The sequence below is a fragment of the Marmota marmota genome, unplaced genomic scaffold (genome assembly GCF_001458135.2).
Source record: "Marmota marmota marmota unplaced genomic scaffold, marMar, whole genome shotgun sequence".
Classification (NCBI taxonomy): Eukaryota; Metazoa; Chordata; class Mammalia; order Rodentia; family Sciuridae; genus Marmota; species Marmota marmota.
Window position 1 is genome coordinate 8,298,226 of NW_025999990.1, and position 6,654 is coordinate 8,304,879.

The window sequence follows — 6,654 nt, forward strand, 5'->3', positions numbered from 1 at the left end:
ACATAAAGCGTTAAATGCTTAAAATTTTCAGAGGAAAACAAGAAAAATCTTCAGTACACAAAATTTTGTGAAAGTCTTCTAAGCATCATACCAAAAGCATCATCCAAAAAAGAAAAAAATCAATAAATGACATTTTATTAAAATAAAAAATTAAGGCTCTGGGAGAGACCCTGTTGTGAAGATGAAAAAGAAAGCTACAGGTGTGAGAAAATATTTGCAAATCATGTGTCTGATTCATGCCTGGAATATATGAAGAACTCTCACAACTCAATAGTGAAACAAACACATAAATAATTCAACTAGGAAACAGGCAGTGGACATGGAGAGTTGTTTTTTTTTTTTTTTTTTTTTTTTTACCTACAGAGATGATCAGATAGCAAATAAGTACATGAGAAGTTGTTTAACCTCACTAGGGAAATATGAATTCAGAAAATGATGAGATATTACTACATACCTACTAGATAATCAAAAATAGTAACAATACCAAATGCTGGAAAGGAATCAGAGAAATTGAATCTCACACACATTGTTAGTGGGGCTATAAAACAGCACGGCCACTCTACTCTGGAAAACAGTTTGGTCAGTTGTTAAAAGCTCACCCTATGCCTACCATAGCACGACTGGGCACCTATCCCAGAATAAAAATCAAAGTTAATGTCCATGCAAAAGCCTGCACATGATCGTTCACAGAAGCTTTATTTGCCATAGTGCCAAACCGGAAAGCTCCACCAGGTGGATGGTTCCTCCGATTGCCCTCTATCTATACCATGCTCGCTTACTCAGAAATAAGAAGGAATAGACTATTGATAGGCTGATTTGATAGGCAGTTTAATGCCCCTCCCAAAGTTATCCACATCTCAATTCCCAAAACCTCTGAATATCTTGCCTTATATGGCAAAGGGACTTTGCAGATGTGATTAAGTGACAGTGTTTGAGGAAGTTTATTTTGCATTTCCTGAGTGACTCCAATGTAATCACATGTGACTTCAAAAGACGGAGGCAGGAGAATGAAACTAGTGACCCATGCGATGAGGGAAGTAGAGGCCCAGGTGACATGAGGCTGAAAACCCAAAATGCTCTACAAGTTGAAAAAAAGGAAGGGGACAGTCTTCCAGGAGGGGTGACGCTTGGCCAACACCTTGATTTGAACCCAGTGAAACTTATTTTGGATTTTCGACCTCCGAAAGTGTAAAGCAATAAATCTGTGTTGTTGTAAGTCACTAAGTTGGTAGTAATTTGTTACAGGGCAATGGGAAACTAATTTTTAATAGCTTGAATGGCCCTGAAGGCATTATGCTCAGTGAAAAATAAGTCAATCTCAAAAGGTCAAATACTATATGATGGCGTTTAAATGACATTTTTGAAATGGCAAAATTATAGAAATTGAGAACAGATCAGAGGTTGCCAGAGGTTAGGGCTGGTGGGGGTGGGGAGGTGACTGTGAAGGGGTAGCATGATCATGGGAGATCTTAGCAGTGATGGGACAGATCTGTACCTTGGCCATGGAGGTGGTTACACACATCCACACCTTTGATAAGATGACAGGGCTGTGCCAATGTCAGTTCCCTGGTGTTTTGCTACTGGACTGTTATAATGTAAGGTGTGACCAGTGATGGGTTTGTAGGACCTCTGTGGACTACCTTTGCAAACCTTTGTGAGCCTGTAATTATTTCAAAATTCAAAAAAGATTTAGGAAAAAAATGAAAACAATTGAAATTAAAAAGCAAAAATAAAAGCCATGACTATTTCAAAACTTGTAATGAGGCATCTTCTAAAAATATCTTTGATTCTCAATGTGTGAACACATGCATACTGCAAGTTTTGCTATTTGGAATCCCTCAGAGTTACTATGTAGATTGAGTAAGCTCCACAGTGATCATCTTGATTTATGAACACTACACTTTAGTAACTCTTTACTCAGTAGTTTACTGGTAAGTTATTCTGTTCATCTTGACTTATCAAAAGGATCCTGGGATGCCCATTAAAAATCACTGTAAACGGGACATGATTGTGCATTCCCGTAATTCCAGCAACTCAGGAGGCTGAGGCAAGAGGATCCCAAGTTCAAGGCTCGCCTGGTCAACTTAATTCGATCCTGTTTCAAAATAAAAAAAAAAAATAAAAAGAGCTGGGGATATGGCTCATTGGTAGAGCACCCCTGGGTTCAATTCCTAGCACTCCTGCCCCCCAAATCACTATGATGAGGGATTTGAGCAAGACAAAATCTGAAGCATATGGTCCCTGGATTGAATTCAGAAGTACCCATTATTTGTCAACTGGGGCTGCCATAAGGAAATGCCACAGACTTGGGTGGCTCAGATAACAAGTTCATGTATCACTGGTCTGGAGGCTGGCAGCAAGGGCAGCTTCTGCTGAGGACTTCTTCCTAGCTTTCAGATAAGTGTCTTCTGACTATCTGTATGAGGAGGAAAGAAAGAGGGACCCATCATGAGGACCCCATCCTCCTGACTTCATCTAAACCTAAGTATTTCCCCGAGGCTTCACTTCCAAATACTGTTACATTGGGGGTTTGAACTTAGCACTTGAATTGCGTGGTGGGGGTTGCAAATTCAGTCCACAGAAGACTGTGAAGTCGGTATTCCAGTTGACGGGCAAAAAGGAACGGAAGATGTAAATCCCTAAGGAAGTAAATAGTTTGACCCTCATTATCCCAAGCAGATTCCTGGGAGCTTGCTGAGGGAAAAAAAAAAATCTATTAGGGAAAATACCTTGGGAATATTTTTAGGATTGAGATAGCTGTACATCTTAAGGAGGATTTAAAATTTAGAAATATTCATATGTTAAATACAAATATGGCAGAATGAGGAGCCTATGAAATTGGACTCTGTTCCATGCATCTTTGGATGTGTTCCTGACCTAGGTTAAGCCTCCCTTCCCAGTTTTGTACAAGGGAATACTGCATATTTGATTGTCTTAAGAGTTAAATGAGATCCTATATGGAGTGCCTGCGGCATTGTTGAGCACGTAGTAAGTGTAATAAATGCTAGTTCCTTTCCTCGTCTTTCCATGCTGTTACCTAAAAAGTAAAGCCCCTTTACTGGAAAATATGATGTATTTTACAAGTAGAAGAATGGTTCAAAGGAATAAAAGAATTATAGTAGGAAGAAAATTGCCAGCAATAAATACTGAGGTTCTGCAAGGTCAACATCTCAAGGCAAGAAGGACTCCTGAAGATTGGAGGGGACAGAGCAGATACAACACTTCCAACCTGAAGTGACCCCCAAACTGACAAGGTCAAAGATTTTTAAAATTACCTCTCCACGGATGATAAATCAGGATACCACCCACAGTAAATTAATCCACTCAAGTTAAATAAGCCACCAGGGCTTGAAAACATTATTTCAGGTCTCAATACATTTTTTCCCCAAAATTTGAAGCAGAAAAGGAAAGTGTTTCTTTCTGTAGCCTTTAAAGCCTGCTTTTATTTCTTGCCTTTGTTTCTTCCAATACAACATCATTGCTGTTTTCACACATTTTATGGAACCCTTCCCCAGGCAAACAAAAGTGGAGGCGAGTAGAGAAAAGAACGTGAAACTGGAGACGGCCATTTGCTGGGCTGGCGTCGCATTGTGCTCTTTAAAAGTTAATCCAGAGTCATGGTTAAACAAAAAAGGGAGAATCCATTTCCATCTTTTCCCAACCCTCCTGCTTTGGTCAAACTTGGGGGTCTTGGTCACAGATATAAACAGGCCAGGCGTCCAGAGAGCCGGCAGCACATCTTCCGCTCTGGAATGGAAACACAAAATGTGTCCAAATGAGAAGTTGACAGAACTCCTGTCTGATGTTCTAATCACTTCATTACCTTCGAGTGAATTTTAAAAATTCAGGCCAGGTATCAGCTCAGCTCTTGTAAGAGCCTTCTCTACCCTCCAGTGGGGAGCAGGTTCCTCTAGACACAGTGGATAGTCAGCAAGTGTTTGATTTGGGTTAGATGAGTGACACATAAAAAACCCATCATCCTCTCATCTGGCATTATTTGCACAGAATTTTGAAACATGACCGTGGAGCATCTCTACTGTTCCTGATGGGGGAGGAGGGAACTGCCGCCTCCCCGGGCCTGTGTTTCCTGGGGGGAGGCTTCATTCTCTCTTCTGTCAGGTGCAAGAGTTAGCTGGAAGAGTTAGCTGGTCAGGGGAAACAGGACCTGTCCTGTTGAGGATTTATCTTTTAGATAAACCTCTCTTCCCTGAGAGGAGGTGCTGTGAATGGGGTCCATTCTCCATGTGGTGAGTGTCTAGGGAGGGCAGCCCATTCCACCCCCACGCCACAGACCTTTGTTTTAGCTTCTCAGCTCCCTGTTCCTGTGGGGTCTGAGGACCTTTTAGGCTGTTTTTTTTCCATTTGCTCCTGTTTCCTGGGTCCTGTCTTCCTCTCCCTTTTTGTATTCCCTTGTCTCACATGGGTACATTTTCCCAGAAAAGGTTCCTGGATAGTTCAATTCTGAGCTTCCTTGGGTTGTAATTGGCTAGAGGCTGGGTTCACACGTGTAGGACCTGTGCGGTCACACGTGGCCTCTCCCTTAGAAGGGACCTGCCCTTGCTTTAATCCTCTGTTGTTGCCCCCTGGAAGTTCTTGATTTTGAAAAGGGGTCCTGCCAGTTATGTAGCTGGTCATGTTGGCTAGATGTAGAAACCTGGGTGGAAATTACTTTTCCTGTCATTGCTCTTCTGCCTTTGGGTACCCAGGGTTGCGTTTGAGGAGTCTGATGCTATCCTGGTTGGTTTTCTGATATATTTGGTTCCATTCTTTTCTCTGTGGAAGCGCCTCCTTGCCTCCCTTTGACTCTAGTGAGTGGGATTTTAGGATGAGCCCTTGGAGGGGTCTTAGCGCTTCGCTTGATACCTTGCTAGCCTAGGGGGCTCTTTAAATCTTGAGGTTTCTGTGCTTGAATACAGAGGAACTTTTCTATATTGCTGTCTTGATGATTTTGCTTTCCACGATTTCCCTTTATGAATTCTCATTAGTTGGAGAACAGATTCCTGAATCGATCTTCTATTTTATTATCTCTTTTTCTTATTGTCTATTGGCTCATTGTCATTCTGCTTTCTAGAATTTTCTGTTGACTTTGACAATGCTTCTATTAAATTCATTATTTCCTCTATCATATTTCAAATGGCCAAGAACCCCTCTAAGTCTCTTGATTATTCCTTTTTTGTATCTTCTTGTTCTTTTATTATGTGTATGCTGTTTCTCTTACCTGTCTATGTTAGTGACTGATTTTTTGAAGTATTCTTCGGTTCCCTCTATTATATATTTCCTCTATGTTATTGCTTGTTTCTTTTCAATTTTGTCTTTCATGTTGTAGACCTTGTTCAAATATCTGCTGTTCCTTGGCTCTCAGTTTATATTGAAGAGTGATAATGAAAAAGCTGATTGAAGGGTGTGTCAATGTCATTGACAGGTGAACTGTTTTAGTCAGCTTTTTTTTGACGATGTGATGAAAAGACCTGACAAGAACAATTATAGGACAAAAGTTTATTTGTGGGCTCATGGTTTCAGAGGTCTTAGTTCATACGCGGCCAGCTCAATTCCTTGGGGCTTAAATTGAGGCTGAAGATCATGGTGAAAGAATGTGGCAGAGGGAAGTGGCTTACATGATCATCAGCAAGGAGAGAGAGAGAGAGAGAGAGAGAGAGAGAGAGAGAGAGAGAGAGAGAGTCCATTTTCCAGATAAGACCCAACCCCAATTCCCACCTCCTCCAGCCACACTCTACCTACCTTCAGTTACCACTCAATAAATCCCACCAGGGGATTAATTCACTGATTGGGTAAAGGCTCTCATAACCCAATCATTTCACCTCTGAATGTTTTTGCATTGTCTTACAGATGAGCTTTTGTGGGACACCTAATATCCAAACCATAACATAGACTATATACAAAATTATTTGAGAGAGAATTGGTCTTTTCTTGGGAGAAACCCCAAATGCAGCATCCGTAAATCTTTTCTCTCTGACATCCATTTCTCCAGAGAGCAAATTCTTAAAAACCTTCAACTACTAGCATTATAAAAGCAGGAAAGAAAAGAGGGGATGGTATTTCCCTATCCATCTGTGGACTTTCATTGAATGCCCCTATTTTCAAAACCACGCTTCATACCTTCCCTCCATTATGCTTGGTGTTCCCCACTTAGAGCTGGGGGCTCTGATTCATTTTTGAAAAAATAATCTTGAGTCTTCCATGGTTCACCATGGTCAGCTGGAGAAATTTTTTTTTTCCTTTTGGTTCCAGGGATTGAATCCAGGGTCCTTAGCCACTGAGTCGCATTCCTAGCACTTTTAGTTTTTTATTTCAAGACAGAGTCTCCCTAAATTGCTCAGGGCCTTGCTAAGTTGATTAGGCTAGCTTTGAACTCGCAGTACTCCTGCCACAGCCTCCCAAGCATAATCCTCCTAAATTTGTTGACAACTATTGGCAGCTTTCATCCCTACTCCTGCTGTTTTTGTATTTCTGAATTTATACCTTTTTTATTCTTTTACTTTCTATATTAGTGATTTTTCAGTGGCAGATACACATTTCTTTAGTTTACCACATTTAAGTAGAAATCTTGAGTGACCTTCTAAAGTCTTTCTAATACTCTGATTCCAAGTCAACATTGAAGCTGGCAATGAAGTGGCATGGAGAGTATCCAAAAGT